This window comes from Callospermophilus lateralis, chromosome 4, assembly GCF_048772815.1.
Source record: "Callospermophilus lateralis isolate mCalLat2 chromosome 4, mCalLat2.hap1, whole genome shotgun sequence".
NCBI lineage: Eukaryota > Metazoa > Chordata > Mammalia > Rodentia > Sciuridae > Callospermophilus > Callospermophilus lateralis.
This window is the reverse complement of record NC_135308.1, coordinates 97,776,428-97,798,885: the sequence shown is the minus strand read 5'-3', so window position 1 is coordinate 97,798,885 and position 22,458 is coordinate 97,776,428. Positions and strand designations below refer to the sequence as shown.

The following is a 22,458-nucleotide window of genomic DNA, read 5'->3' as shown; positions in this document are numbered from 1 at the left end:
CACAGTGGTTTTCTTGAGGCATATGCTTTAATGATAGCAATCACTAAAAACCTTCTATACTAGAAAAGACTGCCACATGGGCTAATTATTGAAACTGCACTGAACTGTCTTGAACTAGTAGTTCACATAGTGTCTAACAGATAGATGCCAAGTGTCACTGAGTTAGCTTGAATATAAAATATCCCACAGTCCTCTATGGTTTGCTGTGGTGCCCAGGACACTTGGAAACACAACTGGGAACCACAGGCCTGGCGTAAGTCTCAGCTATGTTTTTCCTTGAGATCTTCACGTGGCACTGAGAACCACTGCTCTAAGCTTGGACCAGATGCTAAATGGCTGCACTGTGACAATGTCAGTTCTTGACAAGGCTGCCGACTCCAATGCGGCTATACTAATACATACTGCCATGAGCAGCACCAATAAGTCCCTCTTGCTACCTATCCTTACTATTAGTGTGAAGACTAAAACTTTTGCCATCCTGAAATCTGTGAACTAGTTTCACCTGGCAGGTTTAATTTGCATTTCTCTATTAATAAAATTAAACATTTTCATACTTTTACTAACCATTCACTATTCTATTTCTGTAACTTCTATCCAAAGCTTCTGTCATTTTTTTCTCCAGAGAACCTTTTTTTCTTCTTCTTTTTTTAATTGGTTTTATTTTTTTAAACACATGACAACGAAATGCATCACAATTCTTATTACACATATAGAACAATTTTTCATACTTCTGCTTGAATATAAAGTATGTTGACACCAATTCATGTCTTCATACATGTACTTTGGATGTCTATCACATTCCACCATCCTTGCTACTCCCCTGCCCCCTCCCTTTCCCTCCCTCCCCTCTGCCCTATCTAGAATTCATCTAATCCTCCCATGCTCCCCCTCCCTACCCCACTATGAGTCAGCCTCCTTATATCAGAGAAAACATTTGGCATTTGTTTTTTTGGAATTGGTTAACTTCACTTAGCATTACTTCTCCAATGCCATCCATTTACCTGGAAATGCCATGATTTTATTCTCTTTTATTGCTGAGTAAAATTCCATTGTGTACATATGCCACATTTTTTTATCCATTCATCCACTGAAGGGCATCTAGGTTGGCTCCACAGTTTAGCTATTGTAAATTGTGCTGCTATAAACATTGATGTGGCTGTGTCCCTGTAGTATGCTGTTTTTAAGTCCTTTGGATACAGTCCGAGGAGAGGGATAGTTGGGTCAAATGGTGGTTCCATTCCCAGATTTCCAAGAAATCTCCATACTGCTTTCCATATCGGCTGTACCAATTTGCAGTCCCACCAGCAATGTATGAGTGTACTTTTTCCCCACATCCTCTCCAACACTTATTGTTGTTTGTATTCTTAACATAGCTGCCATTCTGACTGGAGTGAGATGATATCTTAGAGTAGTTTTGATTTGCATTTCTCTAATTGCTAGAGATGATGAATATTTTTTTCATATATGTGTTGATTGATTGAATATCCTTTTCTGTGAAGTGTCTGTTCATATCCTTGGCCCATTTATTGATTGGGTTATTTGTTTTTTTGGTGTTTAGCTTTTTGAGTTCTTGATATATCCTAGAGATTAGTCAGAGAGCCTTTTTCCTTTATTAATTTACCAGTTATACATATGACAAATACCTTCCCCAGTCTTATTTATTTTTTTATTTATTGGTACTGCAGGGATTGAACCCAGAGGTGCTTTACTACATCCCCAGCCCTTTTTTATACTGTATTTAGAAACACTAAGTTTCTTAGGACCTCACTTAATTGCTGAGGTTGGCATTGAACTCACAATCCTCCTATCTCAGCCTCCAGAGTTGGGGGATTACAGGCTGGTGCAACCAGGCCCAGCTCTTTCCCCAGTCTTTTTTTTTTTTTTTTTTTTAAATATTGTTTTTAGTTGTAGATGGACACAATACCTTTATTTTGTTTATTTATTCTTATGTGGTGCTGAAGATCCAACCCAGTGCTTCATACTTGTGAGGCAAGAGCTCTACCACTGAGCCACAACCCCAGCCCCCTCACTCCCCCAGTCTTTATGGCTTGTTTCTCACTTATTTGGCAATGCTTTTGATGAGATGAAGTCCTGTTTATAAAGGATGGGTTTCTGTTCCCCACGTTTTCATCAGTTATGTATATTATATATAAAACAAATATTTTCTGCCAATTTGTGACCTCCTTCTTCCATCTCCACTCCTTCTCTTTTAGTTGTGGCTTTTGATAATGTCCTTGCTTTTAAAGTAGTCTAATGGCCAACCCTATCTCCTATGGCTAGCACTATCTTTGTCTCATTTAAGAAATCCTTCCCTCCCCCAAGGTCATAAATCTATTCTCCTTTATTTCCTGCCAAAAGTTTAAAAGTTTTGCCTTTTATATTTAAGTTCCTTAATCTACCTGAAATTGATTTCTGTGGATGAGATGAAGTATCGATCTATTTTAATTATTTTCTATATGAATAATCAATTTCCCTTGCACCGTTTAATGCACTGCCCCTCCCTTCCCACTTATGTGGAACTGCCAAGTCAGCCGTAAATCTTATTGACAGAGTGTGTCTGTTTCCAGGCTAGCCTGTAACGTCCCAGGGATGTGGATAAGGTACTGAGGTGAAGGACAGTTCCTATTAGAAGGAAGGGGAACATTACTTCATCTACATCTTAGTTGTTAAGTTAGTTACACTTTGAATTTTCTGCTTCAAACTGGATGTTGTTACTAAGGTAGCCTAAAGACAATCTAATGACGAAAACAGTGGCTTTGTACAAAAGGAGAAAAGCCAGACTGATGCTGAATGTATCAAACCTTTTTTCATTATGTAAGTAATGTGTGTGTGTATATATGTGTGTGTGTGTGTATACACATATAAGATTAATGAAAATGTAATACACAAATCAGCAAAAAAAAAAAAAAAAAGAAAAGAAATTACCTCTTATAGCAATTTTTCCTGCCCCATTTCCTTACCACAAATTTGGTAAGTTCAGGTTCTCCACATCTTTGCTTACCATTGCCCACTAGGCCGTGGAGATCCTAAATATTTGTTCTTCCCCATGTTTGAGCCTCAAACTAGGATCTGGTGTTCTACCTAGTGAAGTTGTCTCAACTATAAAGGACACCATGTGCCCAAGCAGAGAGCCTTTCACGCTTTCTCTCACTAAAACCTCCCCAGGTTCCTAATATTTTGTTGCTGGCAGTGTGATACATGTCAAAAATCTTGGGATCAAAAATGTTGAACAATTACTGTCCCATAATTATTTGTATATGTTCAGTGTCATTTCTGAGGGTTCACATCAACTTCTTTTGGTTGGGTTAGAAGCTGGTCTCTTAAGACAACAGCCATGATCCACATACAGAGACTTCGAGAATCAGCACAAGGAAAAACACGTGTGCTCAGCAAGAAATTCCAAAAGAGACTGCTTGCTTTGCAGAATGTCAATCCAGAAACAAAACTGAACTGCATACATTTTCTGATTATTATAACCAGAAAGAAATTCACATGTCTAATAGATTCCATCTTTTTTCAACAAACATGTACTAAATATATAGGCAAACTTTTTTCCTAGGTCTTGTCCCATGAGTGTCTTTGTCTTTAAAATGTAGACAAGATGAAGTTATTTAAGTCATCATAAGTTATATTCCAGGTATCCATGTATAAAAGTAGTAAGTAATAAGGTTCACATTCTCTTTCCCAATTAAAAAACAAACCTCTCCTCTAGTAAAAAAATAAAGGAATCATTTTTTCCTTATTTTCCTTCTTTTCCCTTTCTTCCGTTTTACCATTACTCTTTCTTCCAATGAACACTGATTAAGTGCCCTATGTATTTAAGTGCCAAATTGCTGGCTTCATTATATTGTATGAAAAAAATCTGGAGGATTTATTTATATGCATGTTTTGTATAAAAGCAAGTCTGTCCTTTTCAAAGACAACTTGTTAAGCCATTCATTCCATTCAACTCAAGAAAACAGACTGAAATCAGCTGAGGCTGTGACCTCACTACAAGGCCCCAGATAATAGGAATATTTCAGAGGAAATTATCCTAGCTCAGGGCTCAGAAAAGGAAAGCCTTGTTTCAGAAGAAAGAACCATAGAAAGGAGGCTTTCTTTGCAGGGGGTCGGGGGCGGAGTAGGGGGGCGGGGGTGCTTGTTTCATACTAAACCAGAAAACAAAAACAACAACAACAAAAATGTGGAGTCTCTTTTGAAAGCCAAAGAAGAAAGTAATTAAGGACCATTCCAGATCTTGCAATTATTAGCAAAAAGCACTATTGACATGAAATTATCAATATGACCTAGAGTTTTCTTTGTTCCATATTTTTATGGGTGCTTTATAGTTGCACATAATGGTAGGGTTTGTTGTTACACGTTCGTACACGCACATGATATAGCTACATAATTTGGTCAATATCATTCCCCAGTATTTTCCCTTTCCCTCCCCTCCCCCCTCCCCTGGTCCCTCTCCTCTCTTCTGCTGATCACCCCTCGATTTTTCATGAGATTCCCCACCACTACCATCTTTCTTTTCCTTTTTCCTCTCTAGCTTCTATATATGAGAGAAAACTTGCACAACGATTAACCTTCTGAGTTTGGCTTATCTGCTTAACATGATGACCTCTACTTCCATCCATTTTCCTGCAAATGCCATAATTTCATTTTTCATTATGGCTGAATAAAAGCCCATTGTGCACATGTACCACATTTTATTATCCGTCACCTAAGCTGATTCCAGAGTTTGGCTACTGTAAATTGTGCTCCTAAAACATGGGTGTGCATGCATCACAATAGTAAGATGACTTTAATTCTTTAGGATAAATACCAAGGAGTGGTATAGGTAGGTCATATGGTAGTTCCATGCCTAGCCTTTTGAGGAATCTCCATACTGATTTCCATAGTACTTGTACTAATTGACAATCCCACCAACAGTGTAAAAGTGTTCCTTTTCTCTACATCCTCTCCAGCATTTATTATTATTTGTATTCTTCATGGCTGCCCTTCTAACTGGAGTGAGATGAAATCTTAGTTTTGATTTGCATTTCCCTAATTGCTAAAGATGTTTAAATTTTTTTTCATATATTTGTTGGCTGTCTGTACTTCTTCTTTTGAGAAGAGTCTGTTTAGTTCATTTGCCCATTTATTAATTGGGGTATTTGTTTTTATGGTGTTAAGTTTTTGGGTTCTTTATACATTCTGGATGTTAATTCTGTCCGAATAGTAGGTTGCAAGGATTATCTCCCATTCTGTAGCGTCTCTCATCACATTCTTGCTTGACTTTTTTTGTTGTGCAGAAGCTTTAAAATTTGATGCCATTTCATTTATTAGTTCCTAGTATTATTTCCTGATCTTTAGGGGTCCTATTGAGAAAGTCATTGCCTATGGCTATATATTGAAGTGTTGACCTTATGTTTTCTTCTAGGAGTTGCATAGTTTCTGGTCTAATTTCTAGGTCTTTGATCCACTCTTTTTTCTTTTTTTTTGGTACCGGGGATTGAACTCAGGGGCACTCAGCCACTGAGCCACTGACCCACATCCCCAGCCTGTTTTGTATTTTATTTAGAAACAAGAGTTGTTTAGCACCTTGCTTTTGTTGAGGCTGGCTTTGAATTTGCATCCTCCTGCCTCAGTCTCCCAAGCCACTGCACTTACAGGTGTGTGCCACCATGACCAGCCTTTGATCCACTTTGAGTTAAATCTTTGTGCAGGGTAAGAGGGGTCTAGTTTCATTCTTCTACTTATGCATAACAAGTTTTCCCAGCACCATTAGTTTAAAAGGCTGTCTTTTCTCCAATGTGTATTTTTGGCAACTTTGTCAAGGATCAGATGACTGTAGATGTGTGGGTTTGTCATTTTCTCTTCTGTCCCATTGGTCTATCTGTCTGTTTTCATGCTAGTATCCTGAAGCTTTTGTTACTATAACTCTGGAGTATAATTTGAAGTCAGGTATTGCTTTTTTGGCTTAGAACTGCTTTGGTTATTCTGGCTCTTTTATTCTTCCAAATGAATTTTAGGATTTTTTTTTCCTACTTCTGTGAGAATATCATTAGTATTTTGATGGGGATTGCATTCAACTTATATATTGGTAATATTCACCTAGATTTTCTTAAAATTCATTCTACTTTCTATGTAGACTAGATAAAGTACCTATTATTAAGAAAAAAAATTCTTGAACATATTTTCTCTTTTGCTCTGTATTCGGGTACTTAACATTCTTCCTGGTTAACAAAATGAATTAAATATATATTTTGAGTGCATCTTCTTGTCCTCATGTGATGTAATTTTTCCTTGATTTTTAAAAACTGCCTGAGTCTAAAATGATTTTTTTTTATTAATTTTTATTGTTGGTTGTTCAAAACATTACATAGTTCTTGAAATATCATATTTCACACTTTGATTCAAGTGGGATATGAACTCCCATTTTTACCCCATATACAGATTGCAGAATCACATCACTTACACATCCATTGATTTACATATTGCCATACTAGTGTCTGTTGTATTCTGCTGCCTTTCCTATCCTCTACTATCCCCCTCCCCCCTCCCCTCTTCTCTCTCTACCCCCTCTACTGTAATTCATTTCTCCCCCTTATTTTTTTTTCCCTTTCCCCTCACTTCCTCTTGTATGTAATTTTGTATACCCCTGAGGGTCTCCTTCCATTTACATGCAATTTCCCTTCTCTCTCCCTTTCCCTCCCACCTCTCATCCCTGTTTAATGTTAATCTTCTTCTCATGCTCTTCGTCCCTACTCTGTTCTTAGTTACTCTCCTTATATCAAAGAAGACATTTGGCATTTGTTTTTAAGGGATTGGCTAGCTTCACTTAGCATAATCTGCTCTAATGCCATCCATTTCCCTGCAAATTCTATGATTTTGTCATTTTTTTAATGCAGAGTAATACTCCATTGTGTATAAATGCCACATTTTTTTAATCCATTCATCTATTGAAGGGCATCTAGGTTGGTTCCACAGTCTTGCTATTGTGAATTGTGCTGCTATGAACATGGATGTAGCAGTGTCCCTGTAGTATGCTCTTTTTAGATCTTTAGGGAATAGACCGAGAAGGGGAATAGCTGGGTCAAATGGTGGTTTCATTCCCAGCTTTCCAAGAAATCTCCATACTGCTTTCCAAATTGGCCGCACCAATTTGCAGTCCCACCAGCAATGTACAAGTGAACCCTTTTCCCCACATCCTCACCAGCACTTGTTGTTGTTTGACTTCATAATGGCTGCCAATCTTACTGGAGTGAGATGGTATCTTAGGGTGGTTTTGATTTGCATTTCTCTGACTGCTAGAGATGGTGAGTATTTTTTCATGTACTTGTTGATTGATTGTATGTCCTCCTCTGAGAAGTGTCTGTTCAGGTCCTTGGCCCATTTGTTGATTGGGTTATTGTTATCTTATTGTCTAATTTTTTGAGTTCTTTGTATATTCTGGATATTAGGGCTCTGTCTGAAGTGTGAGGAGTAAAGATTTGTTCCCAGGATGTAGGCTCCCTATTTACCTCTCTTATTGTTTCTTTTGCTGAGAAAAAAACTTTTTAGTTTGAGTAAGTCCCATTTGTTGTTTCTAGTTATTAACTCTTGTGCTATGGGTGTCCTATTGAGGAATTTGGAGCCCGACCCCACAGTATGTAGATCGTAGCCAACTTTTTCTTCTATCAGATGCCGTGTCTCTGATTTGATATCAAGTTCCTTGATCCACTTTGAGTTAACTTTTGTGCATGGTGAGAGAAAGGGATTCAGTTTCATTTTGTTGCATATAGATTTCCAGTTTTCCCAGCACCATTTGTTGAAGATGCTATCCTTCCTCCATTGCATGCTTTTAGCCCCTTTATCAAATATAAGATAGTTGTAGTTTTGTGGATTGGTTTCTGTGTCCTCTATTCTGTACCATTGGTCCACCCGCCTGTTTTGGTACCAGTACCATGCTGTTTTTGTTACTATTGCTCTGTAGTATAGTTTGAAGTCTGGTATCACTATAAAATGATTATTTGTAATAGCAGATAGTAATGTCTAATTCCGCATACAAGGCTCTGTAACCTGTCAGTGGGTAAGTGACAGAACCTGTATTCAGAGCCAGTGGCAGAATCTGCCTTTGGCTATACTATGCTGTCCTCAGCCGAAATGCAGCAAGAAGCTAGAAATTAGGAACCTAATAGAAACATTCATGAGAGAATATGAAACTTTTGTTCTGGACTTAAGGAAAGTGAGGAAATTAAAAGTAGTAGTTTAAGCCGAGTAAGAAATGAGCTTGTCAGGTCATGCTTTCCAAAGGGATAAGCAGGACTTTGTTTGGTCTCTTCTTCCTCTCTTTTTGCTTCCCAGCCACCATAAGGGGAGCAGCTTCTGCCATCATGTACTTCCACCATGATGTTGTACCTGATCACAAGGACAAAGGCCATAGTGTCAAGTGATCACATAATGAAATCTCCAAAACTGTGAGTCAAAATAGACATTTCCTCCTTTGAAGTTGAATTATTTCAGATGTCCTGTTACAGTAACTGAAAGATAAATAACAGCCCTTATCCAGTATGACTAATGTCTTTAGAAGAAGAGATTAGGATACAGATAACCCTCAGATAGCGGGTAAGCCAGCAGAGGACATAGCAAGAAGGCAGCCATTGCAAGCCAAAGAGCGAGATCACAGGAGAAATCAGATCTTCCTGACTACTTGATCTTGAGTTTGTAATTGGAGAACTCTTAAATCTGTGTCATTTTTAATTAGCAAATTTCTCACTGCTGTTCAAAACACAAATCAGAGTCAATTTTATTAAATCAGAGTCCAATTTGAAAAAAAAGAAAAAAGAAAGAAAGAAATGAGCTTGTTCAGGCTAAACTGGAGCAAAAGTTATCCAGTTATCTCTGTCCTCATCCTCTATGGGGCAAGAAACTATGAGTTGCTGACACAAAATCCACTCTTCTCACTCCCTTACTACAGAATGCCGATTCTGTTTGGGTGACAATGTTCCCAGATAGAAGGCTACTTCACCCCAACCTCCCTAGCTGCAAGGGGTATACAAGGACATGTGAGCAGACGTTAAGGGGATGGAAGCCAGGGAACTGATTTAGTTGAGATAGAGATAGATAGATAGATAGGTAGATAGATAGATAGATAGATAGACAAATTTTTTTCTTCTTTTCCCATTCTACTTTCTTAATGGACATGACCTGATGGCCCAAAACAATTTACAGTTTCAGTACAAAATACTAATGGTATTTTCCCAGATATAGAAAAAGCAATCCTAAAATTTGTATGGAACCACAAACAAACAAACAAAACAAACAAACAAACAAACAACAACAACAAAAAACCCTGAATAGTCAAAGCACCTTGAGAAAGGACAAAGCCAAAGGCATCACACTCTCTGATTTCAAACTATATGGCAAAGGCGTAGTAAACAAAAAAGTATGGACGTGGCATAAAAGCAGATACAAAGACCAATACCAATGGAACAAAATAGAGAGCCCAGAAATAAACCCACACTGGTCAACAATCTTTGACAGGGTACCAAGAATACACAGTGGGAAGAGGTTCATCTCTTAAATAAACAGTGTTGGGAAAACTGGATATCCACATGCAGAAGAATGGGACTCTTGCCTTATAGCTACATAAAAGCTAAAATGGATCAACCATAAGAAGAAACAATAGGAGAAAAGCTCCTTCACATTGGCCTTGGCAATGAGTTTTTGAACATGACACAAAAAGCACAGGCAACCAAAGCAGAACTAAACAAGAAGGGCTATGTCAAATTTAAAATTTTTGTGTAGCAAAGGAAACAATCGACAACATGGAAAGGCATCCTATGAAATGGTTGAAAAATCTGCAAACTATTTATCTGATAAACTGTTAATAACAAAAACAGAGAGCCCTGGGTGCAGCTCCTGCTTGGCATGTATAAGGCATCATAATCAATCCCCAGCAGCACATAAGAAAAAAAATTGTTAGGATGTGGTTGTGGCCCAACATAAGATCCAGGTGGGCTTGAGGAGAACATGTGCTCTGCTCCTGTTGAATGACATGCTGGGTGTGTGTCTCTAAAGGTCCATTGGTTTACAGTGTTTCTCAAGTCTTTTTGTTTCCTTATTGATTTTATGTCTATATGATCTACCCAAAGGTGAAACTGGGGTGTTGAAGTCCCCTGCTATTATTGTATTGCTGTCTGTTGTCCCCCTCGGTTGTGTTAATATTTGCTTTATGCATTGAGGTGCTCCAGAGCTTTGTGTGTGTGTGTGTGTGTGTGTGTGTGTGTGTGTTGTATTTATAATTGTTATTTCCTCTTGATGTGACCTCATTATTACTGTACATAGTGACTTCTGTGTCTTGTGAAAGACACTGACTGAAAGTCTTTATGTTCTGATGTAACAACAGTCACCCTGCTCTCTGTTGGTTACCAGGGACATGGAATGTCTCTTTCCACCCCTTCACTTTCAGTCTATTTGTGTTCTTGAGGCTAAAGTGAGTTTTCTCTCAGCCACAAATTATTGGATCTTGTTTTTTCCTTAATTTGGCCAATTTTTGCTTTTGATTGGGGATCTAAAGTAATTATTGATAGTTAAGGACTTACTGTTTTAATTTTGTTATATCTTTTGGGTATCCGTTGGAGGTATTTTCTTTGTGGTTACCATGGGTCTTACATAAAACATTTTAGTTATAACATTCTATTTTAAGCGGATTACTTCAATCATCTACAAATACTATATATTTTACTTCAACCTCATTACACATCTGATGTCAAGCTTTATAACTTTTTATATCGTGTATCCATTAACAAATTATTGTAGCTATAATTATTTTTAAAGATTATGCCTTCTAACTTTTATGCTAGAGTTAGAGTAAACTTTTATTGTCCACTTACCCATGGCTGGTCTGCCAGATATTATTCATGGACCACACATTTCTCTTTGATTTTTCCTTAGGCCTCACCACATCTCTGATCTGCCATTATAGTGAATATTGACAAGGCTGGGGTAGGGAATAGGAGTGAAAAGGAGGGCAAGAAAAAAAAAAGAGAAAGAGAATATATAGTGGACTGGTCAATGGGAGAGTGAGGCTCAAGAGGTGGTGAGACTATCTGCTTTATACATTATTCGGTAATTTTTTTAACCAGAGAATCTAAGTATCTTTTTTAGTCCATGTCAAAATGGCTTTGTAAATCACTATACCCTAAAAGTCACTGTGCTCTTCCTCAGGGTTATTCCTCCTTAAAGGCACTTTCTAGGTTCTAACTCCCCATATCCTCAACAACTGATTTTGCATCCATGATTGAATTTCCTAAGGTAAAACTGTGAACCTAAGGATGAAGTTTTCCTATCAGGCTCCATGAGAAAATAAACACTATAAACTTGAAAATATTTTTATTTAATCTTCGTAAAATTTAAATAAAGAATCCATGGGTGATGAAAGTGCTTAGTGAGAAAGTTTGAGAAAACTTTGAAACAGATCATTTAACAACTGAGGGTGTTGGGTCCATTTTATGTCATGTCACCAAGTACTTTTTTTGTCTTCTTGGGAGCACAGTGAACAAAGAACACATAGATGACAGACACACCCATCTGCTTTAGGTGTCTATGTGTACACGCTATCTCTTGTCAGACTAATAGGCAGATTTCTTTTTTTTTTTTTTTGTAATTGGTCCTTTTTAGTTATGCATGACAGTAGAATTCATTTTGATATAATAGTTATACAAGCACTGTATATATCTTATTCTAATTAGGTCCCCATTCTTATGGATGTACATGATGGTGAGATTCACTATGGTGTGTTCATATATGTATGTAGGAAAATTATTTCAGATTCATTGTACTTTCCTTTTCCTACACCCCTCTTCCCTTCTTTCCCCTTTGTCTAAAATACTGAATATCTATTCTTCCCCTCTCCACCCTTATTGTGGGTTAGCTTCCACAAATCAGCAGAAACATTCAACCATTGTGCTTTGGGGGACTGGCTTTTTTCACTTAGCATGACAGTCTCCAGATCCATCCATTTCCTGTCATATAGTAATTTCAGACAGTCATTCTTCTTTAAGGTTGAGTAATACTCCATTGTACATTTATACCATGTTTTCTTTATCAGTTCATCTGTTGAAGGCACTTAGGTTGGTTCTATAGCTTAGCTACTGTGAATTCAGCTGCAATAAACATTAATGTGGCTGCATCACTGTAGTATGTTGATTTTAAGTTGGGTATAAGCCAAGGAGTGGGATAACTGGGTCAAATGGTGGTTCCATTCCAAGTTTTCTCAGGAATCTCCATACTGCTTTCCATAGAAGTTGCACCAATTGCAGTCCCACCAGCAATGTATGGGTAAGCCTTCCCCACATCCTCACCAATATTTATTCTTGTATTCTCGATAACTGCCATTCTGACTGAAGTGAGATGAAATTTCATTGAAGTTTTAATTTGCGTTTCTCTAATTGCTAGAGATGTTAGAGATTTGTTCATGAATTATTGACCTTTCAGAACAGGCAGCTTTTAATTGTTTTAATGTCAGGGAAGCTCTCTGGCAGGCAATTTTATACCACAGAGGACTTAACTTATAACCTTAAGATTATGTATATTTGTTATAAAAACTGAATTTCTTAGAACACAAATTATAAAAGATCTTTTTACACAAATTTTTAAACTATGTTTGACATAGAAAATTGATTTTTCTCACTCACCTTGCTATAATTAATTCAATGTCTACAATTTTGCTCATTTTATTATAATTAACCTCACCAATATGTAAACTAGAGAGTCTCATGCTTCTCAGAAAAAAAATACCCAGATTCACTTAATAAGATATTTTACTCCTGGTTTTACATAGTGAAATAAAATAACATTTACAGCAGGTTCATTTCCAACACCGCAATGCCTAATGTCATTCTCTGCATACTTGGCAAGCTGTTTGCCCAGGTGAACAATATATTGTTCTAATAAGAACTGTTTGCCAAGAAGAGCAAACTGTTTGTCCTGATAAATTGATTTGCAAGAATTTCCCAAAGCAAACACTGAAGTTATTTATTAATTTACTGTCTTATCTTCCTGGGCAAGAACTTCCTGGAACAAAAAAAGAAGTCCTGTCAATGCAAGTGGGCGGCTGAGTTCTAATATCTCCCGTTGCATGTGTTACTAACAAATGGCTAAGGAAAAAAAACCTGAATGAAATAGAGGAATTTTCAACCATAGAATTGTAGAGGTGGGTGATTAGGCTAAGCCCATAAATTCACCATAGAATTAACTGAGACCCAGATAGTCCAAATAGCCTGCCCAAATCCACACAGTAAGAGAGTAGACAATAAAACCAAGATATTTTGCCTCCTAATCCAATGTTCTACCCCTCACATCACTCAGTCCCTGCAACTAGTCCTTTAAACATGGAGAAGTAGAGGTAAATGTATTACAACACCTATAAATGGCTTCCAGGACCCAGATTTAAGCAAAGAAACAACATTTGCAAACTTGTCAACTCTTACAACTCACATACTTCACAATGAAAATCTTGAGAAATAAATGTAGTCTTATTCATTTCTATGTCTATAGAAACCACAACTATATGCTTCTGCAAAAATGTCCATTCCATCATTTGTTCATCTGCATTCTAGACTTGAACACTATTAATCTAAACCCTCATATAAACTGGTACTAGTAAAGAACTTTGGAAGCACTCCAATGTCACGACTGTCACCAGTGAAACATTACATGAAGATCTGATTGCTTTGTGTTCTTTTTATTACTCAATCATCTAGAAAAGGTAACATCTAGACAACATGTCTTATGTTTAGGTTGCTGAGACCATGGAAAGATTTACAATATATCACATAGTGAAAAGTTTCCTGCTGTCTAAGGCTCTATGATTTAACACAGTAGACACTAGCTCCATGTGACCATTTAAATGTAAATTAAGAAAACAAAATTCAAAAATCAGCTTTTTAGTCACATTTTTATATTTTTACAGCAGAAATGTATGTGAACTTTCAGCAATTTTTAGGGGTACGTTGTATTTGGCCACTTTACTGTTGAATATATATCGCTCTAGTAAATGTGCATGATTAAGTAAACAACCAAGCAAGGTTATATCAGTCAGGATAGGGTAATACATAACAAAGAACCACAAAATCTCAGTGTCTTAACACAACAAAGCTTTATTTGTTCCAATCTGTGTTCAAAGTCGATGTTTCTGGTCAGATGAGTTTCCCCTGGATACATCTCTGCTAAGCAGTGATTTGGAGAGACAGGCTCCTCTGAATTCACTCCACCAATGGAGGGAGAGAGGAGGAAGGGAGAGACAGTGTGTGCATGGGAGCATTTTGGATTTTGTCAAATATTTGGGAACTAGGTCTGGAAATGTCACACATCATTCCTCCCCATAATCTATTGACCATAAATAGTCTTCTTGTCCCACAAAGATGTAAAGGGGAAGAGAAAGCTATCTTCCCATAAGCCCAAGAAAATGAAATGGTGTGGTGAGCACAGAGTGCTCTCTCTGCCACAGAAATCAGGTAACATACAGATTTCGTCATGCAAATACCTGAGAACCTGTTTACAACAGGTCCCAAGTGGTAGACTGTATTATTGGTCAAAAATATTCAGTGTCCCTCACCTGGAAGGATTATACATCTCTATCATACCAATGCCAGGCTTGGCTGTTTGACCCCTCTCTGGCAAGGCTGCACATCCAGAGTGGCCATCTGACTCAGTTTATAAAATGTGGATGGTATGGCATGTGCCACTGTCAAGCAAGAGCCTTGAGAACCTTTGTACATTTCCATTTCTATTGCCCTCTGCTGAAAGACTAGCAAAGCTCAGAGAGGGGTTGCTCCTTTAGCATATGCCTTAGAATGACTATTACATGGGATAGTATCTTGGTTACCTATAACGATGAATGTCCAGAGATAAACTCTTATTGTAAGTCCCTGAAATTCTGACTTGTGCTTATTACTTTTCTACTCATAAAATACATTTTGTTAATTAAAGAAAATTTAGGTGTCAGAAATTTTGTACATAACAATGGAAATCAAGAAATCAAAAGCTGACAGAGAGCTGGACGTGGTGGTGCATGCCTATAATTCCAGCAGCTGGGGGAGGGGGACATGGGGGGAAGGGTCTCAAGTTCAAAGCCAGCCTCAGAAGAAGCAAGGTGCTAAGCAATCCAGTGAGATTCTGTCTTTAAATAAAATACAAAATAAGGCTGGGGATGTGTCTAAGTGGTCAAGTTCCATCCCCAGTACCCTGGCCCCCCAAAAAAGTTGACAGAAAATTTGTCCATAATTCATCTACCTATTTCCAAAATTTCAGGCAAAAAGAGACCTATCATCCTTAGTTTGCATTCAGTGTAGAAATTAGTGTAGCACTCAAATCAATAAATGTTTTCTCCTTGTAAGGCACTGCATTAGAGATCATCAAAGATGATCAAATGCTTCACAGCACCAGAAAATGCTGGCTATCTTCAGCAGTCCTGACTATGAGTATCAATATTCCTATTTAAAAACTAATAGCAAAATGACCAAAAGGCATGTAGAAACAGAGAAATAAAATAAGAAACATGAATTTTCTAAGCCACTGGACAAATAAAGCTCTGTGAATAACATTCATCAAATTTTGTGATAAATCATAGCAATGCCTTCAACTCTCCACCATTTCCAACCCTCTGATTTCCTCAAAACAATTTCTAAGACTTTAATGAATCAAAAAACTACAAATCTCTTCAGGTCAGTAAATTTTTATTGTGCACAGTACCAGACAGTAGGAACTGCAGAGTCCCATCCTTGGAAGTGAATCATCTGCTCAGGAGAGAAATTTACATATAAGAAAACACTGGAAAATTACAATCAAACCATGCATGGTGGTAGTATGCATGGTTTGATTCTAGTCCCAGCTACTCAGGGAGCTGAGGCAGGAAGACTGCTTGAGTCCAGAAGTTCAAGGCCAGCCTGGACATCATAGCTAAATCTCTGTTTCTCTCTCTCTCTCTCTCTCTCTCTCTCTCTCTCTCTCTCTCTCACACACACACACACACACACACACACACACACAGAAAGAGAAAAGAAAACTACAACAGAATATAGAATGCAATTGTGCCATCAAAAATCAAAATTTCATCCTTCCTGTAAAAGCAAAAGAACACATTAAGATATTTTTACCACCCACACTCTGAACTGGGTCTACAATGAGCAATTTCCTATTTTACACTGACATTCTTTAAATTCTCCTTTATTTGAAATGGAATAAATGTACGCACATCTAAACAAGAATACCCTGGTGGTTCTTCATTTCCAGCAGCTAATTAAAAGTAGCTGCAACAATAATCTTGGTGAACAGAATGCACCTTGGAGCAATCACCACTACGATTCCACCAAACACCACAGTCTGGTGCAGACAGACCAGCAATTTACTTCTCCCCTGCAACGGCTGCACCAGGATTTCTAGATCAAGTCGGGCTTTGGTAAATTGATAAGGTGAACATAGATACAAGGAGAAAAAATCTGATCATGCTAAAATTACATAGGTCAGTGTTTTTCTCTATTAGAGGTAGAAGTAAATTCTAATTTTAAGCAACAGTTGTTAAGAAAACTTAATTATGTTTTTAAAGCCAGTGAGGGAGAAATGATATTTTCTGATACAATCATTAACTTAGCTAAATTTGAAAATGCACTTGAAATAGAATCCTTCACATACAGCATAAGATAACCAGCTGTCTTATTGCCATTTAGATGCATAAAATAAAGGGCTCCTGATGCTAACTTTTAATGATTTTGAATGTTAATCAGGAAAAGAATTGAGATTAAAAATAAATTATTTTCATTTTGTAGCCATAACTACTGTACACCCTGGCTTTAAATATGATAAATTGGCAAAATATGGAATTCTCTATAAACACCTCTTTAATACTTTTAAGCATTGCTCCAAATGCCAAAAATATTCCTAAATTCATTTCTGGCTCCACTGTAAAAAGTAATATTCTAATTTCTGGGTAAAGATGGATTGAAAACACATTTTACTCTCTGAAACTCCTCTAAAGCTACAGTAAAAAAAATTTTATAAAAGTGTTTTTAATGCCCACAAAAGAATGTGATAGGAGACAATCTCTACAAACTGTTAAAAAAGCCAGATACAGATGGCCAAGGAGTGAATGATAATGCAGACCTGTGAAGCAAACTCTCCTTCATTAATAACATCATTGTAAAGAGATTAAATGAAATAATGTTACAAAACCAGTACAGAATAAATGCTTGCTTTTATCATTAATAAAGTATTTACAAAGGGCGATCTTTTGGAAGACAGCATAACATTTTGAATTAGGAAATAAGAACCAGGAATGAGAATATTGTGAGGAAAATCTAACCTGCTAAGGCCAGAGTGGACTAAAGGAAAATGAAAAGGCTCTCTTTTCAACTCTTCAAGGGAACCATGTAATTCCTTAGGACAAGGGTAACTTGGCCTAGGAAACCTTTGTAGAAGAGACCCAAGGAAGAGCATATTTAGAAATATGAAAAGATAAAGAAATTTTAATAATCTGACCACAGGAAACACCAAGAGAAAGGCCTAACCCCAGAATAGAATGTGTACCAGGGGCCTATTTTGGGGCCTCTGTTCCCCATTAGATGAAAGGTCAAGTGCAGCTGAGATTCTTCAGAGGATGTTAGAGAAGAAGACATCCGTTTTGAAGAAGGAGGAAGAGAAGAACCAGGAAACTTGTCCTTGGCAAGTGACTTCCAGGTCCAGGCAGGAAGTCCTCTGGATTCTTTGAGAGAAACACTGGAGCTGATGATAGGACCCTGAAATCTACATCTAGATTCAACTGGCTTTGCCACTTCAAAAGGGGAGTCTAGACTTGGGCTATGATTAAGTAGGGCTCTGCCTCTTTTCCCAGTGTAAGGGCAAATCCTCTACTTCAAGTCCTCTTCAAGACTGGGTATGTGGCTCAGTGGTAGAGGACTAGCCTAGCATGAGTAGGGCCCTGGGTCCCAAGCTCAGCACCACAAAAGATATGGATTACTTCAGCCTAATATGCAATTGTCACAGAATTTAAAAAAAAAAAAAACAGTAATATTATCACTATGAAAATTACATTGTTTATTTACATAGTTTTTAGCAAAGTTAGCACCTTGGAAATCAAGAAAGTAGAAATTTAGATTCCTTTAATATTCAACCTATCACATCATTATATTTTAAACACTGGACAGCATAAATAGGAAGAAAAACAACTTACCTCAAAATGTGTTTTATCTTATATTTTAAGAAGGGATCGATATTTTTCTGTCAGGTTCAACTTTCAACTTTAGTTAATATGGAATCATAACTGTACCAATAATACAAAGTGTCTACTTTGTAATGGTCGCCTCATCTGGAAATTGATCTGATCATTTATTTAAAATTTAAGTACATATTCTTGGAACTGCTTCAGGTAGGAATGGCATCCGGACTCTGGTGTAAACAGGCTTTTCCACAGAAGCTCTTGGTCAACTGAGGAGAGGCCTGCTATTTCTGCAGAGCCACGGGCTGGTTACTTCACACAAAAACGCGCAGCAGGGTCCCTTCACTACGAGGAACAAGTCCTTTTAATGGATATATTCTTATACATTTATTTACATTTCAGTGGCCTTTAAAAAACTATAAAATACATCATGCTTTTTTCAGATAATATTTTAGATTCCAAAATGTGTTCTACCTCATATGGAAAAAAAAAAAAAAAAAAGAGGCTGCCCTCTGTCAAAAGTTGAGAGTTTTTTTAACTAAAAAACAAACAGCTTCTTTTCCCTGAAATGAAGTGTGAATGCCCTCAATGAAAACGTAGTGCACAAGCCTCTCTCAACATAGCTGACCCCTTAGAAATGATTCCTGGCCTGTGGGGGCCAGGACAGCCTACAGCAGTAACAAAACAACTCCCTACATCAGCATGGGGGACAGCTGACATTTTTCTCTCTGTCAGCTGCCAGGTTTCTATACATACCTAGAGTCTGCTCAAAACCAACAAGTATAACCTGCCTGAGTTTTTAATATTGCTAAGTCATGAGATCCCTACTGCTGTGGTCCATCTACCAGGTAAGACATCCTGGAGTAGAGACTCCAACTGGAACGAAAGCAAAGTTAATTAAATTCTAACCCAATCAAATTCCAAATTTAGTTCTATAAATCAGGGACTAATTTGCTGACCCAACAAACAGGTCAGTCCCCATAACCCTGGTCCTGCCCTATCTTGGCTTTCTGTCCTTTCCTTGAAACTGTAGCTTATGTCCCACTAAGAACTGTGGCCTCCTGTTTCGTGTGTTTATTCATCACTGAAGTGGCAGCACCCAGAATGAACTGCAATCCCTTTGTGACTTCTGACAGAAGCAAGAACCATAAAAGACGTTTCCACACACCTTCTCACATGCCCAGGAAGATTATGTCTTCCTCTCTTTCCAAAGAGCTGAGAACAGAAGCACAATGGGCAACCGTGCCCATCTGAAAGGAGAGGGAAGTTCAGGTTGTACAAAGACACTATGAAGGTCAGCAGACTGGCAAAGTAGCTCAGGTTTACAGGAAGAGGGGTGTCTTGTGCTTTGAATGGGGTGCAGCGGGAAAAGGCTAATGAGGCTGATGGCACAACTGTCCCTGTGTGCACTCACCCCAGCAAGCAGGTTAGCACCAGACCAACACTGGACAAAGGCCTCAAGAAGATCCTGGAATGGAACGCCAAATCTAGCCAAATAGGAAAGGCAAAGGGCAGAGATAAGGAAGAAGCAACTAGAAGATGCAGTAATAAGTTAATCTCATATATAATTTTCATTTTTAAAAAAAAACTGGCAAAATGATATCTTTAGAAAGGGAAGAGGAACTGTACTCAGGCCTATTTAGTTGCAACTGGCTGGCGTCAAGCACTGAAGTCAGATGGGGAGCACTTTTGACCAGGGTGTTTTATTTTAAATGCTCAAGCCCTGATCTCTTCATCCTGTGCCCTTTCCTTGTATGGGTGAGGGTGATTTCTCGCTACTATGAACCAGAATTATTCTGGGTTCTGAGAGTTATACTGAATCTCAAGAAGGGAGTCCCATCCTCAAGCATTCTACTATCTAATTAAAGATATGACTAAATTTCATGAAATTACAGCTAGCCCAAGAAAAGTATCATTTAAGGAATGCAACTCTGTTTTGTTGATTCATACTTCCAGAAATAACTTCTGTTCTTTTCCCTCATCAGATTAAAAAAATAAAAGCAACAAAGCCCATTAACCACACAATCATACTAGCACAGGATCATAGTGTGCAACTGGAATTTTCACTTAATATGCATTCTAAACACATGTGTAGCACTATTTTTAACAGATGGAAATAATTTCATTAAGCTGATCTTTACGCTATTTCCAAGTTTTTCAACATTGTGAAGTTTTTGCAATCAATACTATTTTACATAGTAATACTGATAAAACCATTCTCTTTTCTATAATCATATATATGTTTTCTTTATCCTTGCTTCCTTTTCTTAAAAGTTAACTCCTCTCTCTCTCATCCTCACTCTTCAGAAAACCAGGGTTTAAAACAAGTATCTTTCAAATCTTTTCCTTTCCCTATAGAATGGTAAACCTATATATACATGTTATTGTTCATCTCACAAAATTTGGACTATACTATATATACCATATATGGGCAACTTATTTCACTAAAAAAGTAAATAAAAACTTAAAAATGAAAATTATATCAATGAAATCCACATCAATAGAGATCTAAACAAATATTTGTTACTTATATGAATTCTATTATGTAAGCAAATGACATGGAATTATTATTTATTTTTGAGACAGAGTTTCACTGTGTTGATGGAGATTAACTCCTGGATTCAAGTGATGCCCCCATGTCAGCCTCCCAGATAGCTGGGGCCATCAGCAATTGCACCAAGCCCAGTTTTATGGCATGGGATTTTATCCATTCATTCCTCTTCAGGTTTTTCTCATCATTACACAAAATGATCTTTGTATTCATAGACTTAAATCTTGGTAATTTTATTTCTTTAGGCTAGGTTCTAAAATTTGGGATTGATGACCTAACAATTACATGTAATTTTAGTTTTAAAATATTTGGCCAAATAGCTTTTCCAAAAGAACTCACATTCCTTCCAGTAAATGAATGTACTCTTTTCTTAAATTTTTAGTACTGGGAATAATCACTTTTTCTGCTAACCTGAACAGAAAATGGTATATTAATGTTACTTTAATATACATTTTTCTGACAAAAACTAAGGTTGTATATTTTTTCATGTTTGTTGGCCATTTAGATTTTCTCTTCTGTAAAGCCTAGTGCCATCTTTCGTCTTTTGTAAGATTTATTTCAGGAATGCTAAAAGAGTCTGTTTTCAGGAAATCTATATCTTCCTTTATATCAACAAAGGAAGAAAAGCAAATGAATTACCACAATAAAATTCAGCAGCTAGGCAAAAGAGGGAAAGCTTTACTAAAACTATTTAAATATGATAAAAACTGTTTACCGAAACCAAACATCATACTAAATGATAATGCACCAAAATAATTTCCATTAAAATCAGAAAGGGTTAGGGATATAGCTCACTTGGTAGAGTGCTTCCCCCACTCCTATGCACAAGGACATGGGTTCATACCCAGCACGACAAAAAAATAAAAAGATTTTTTAAAAAATCAGAAACAAGAGTGACAATATCTCCATCATTATTGAAAAAATATTAAATGTTTTGGAAGTTCTAAGAGTAAATAAAACAATCAGTAACAATATGATAAAAGAAATTATAAATATATCCAAATTGTACATTATTTAGAAAATCCAAAACATGATATTTTAAAAACTGTAATTCTAACAGAGTTTATAAAGTGATGTAATACCAGATAAAAGCAGATAACATACAACTGCCTTGTGACCTAGTAATGATACTCCAGTATTTATACACACGCAAAAATGAAATCATGTCTACAAAAAGACTTGTACAAGGATGTTCTGTAGCACCTTTGCTCCTAATAAACACAAACAAAAAATGACCAGAACATTCAACAGGAAAATGGATAAAGCATGATACACTGGCACAATGGAGTACTCTCAACAATAAAAAGGAACAAAGTATTGAGATGAGCATAATAACAGAATGAAACTCAGAAACCTCATGTTGCTGAAAGAAGCCAACAACAAGCACACACTGTGTGGTTTAGGTTACATGAGATTCTAGAATAAACAACATTAATCTGTGCAAACTCATATTTATGAAATGTCCAGAATAGGCAAGTTCACTGGAATAAAAAGAAAATCCATGGTTGCCTGGGGATTGGGGTGAGGATGAGAACAGGAATAAACTTTCACTGGGCATCAGAGATCTTAGGAAAATGAAATATTCTCAATCTGATATATAGATATGGTTACACCACTGAATAAAATAAATAAAAATTATTTAATTGTACACTTCTTAAGTATTAAAAGTGGGGTTTTTTAAGGATACATACAACAGACTTTAATAAAGTTTTTTTTTTTTTTTTTTTTAAGTTAAAGAAAAAAC

At 37.0% G+C, this 22,458-nt stretch overlaps 1 protein-coding gene and 1 pseudogene across 8 annotated transcripts in view; one reads left to right on the top strand and one right to left on the bottom strand.

The window, feature by feature from the left end:
* Positions 1 to 22,458, bottom strand: part of Bicd1 (BICD cargo adaptor 1) — a 229,526-nt gene that overhangs the window by 135,792 nt on the left and 71,276 nt on the right. The gene's annotated exons all lie outside the window — the stretch shown is intronic.
* Positions 19,268 to 20,529, top strand: LOC143397353 (ribosomal protein uL24-like pseudogene; annotated as a pseudogene).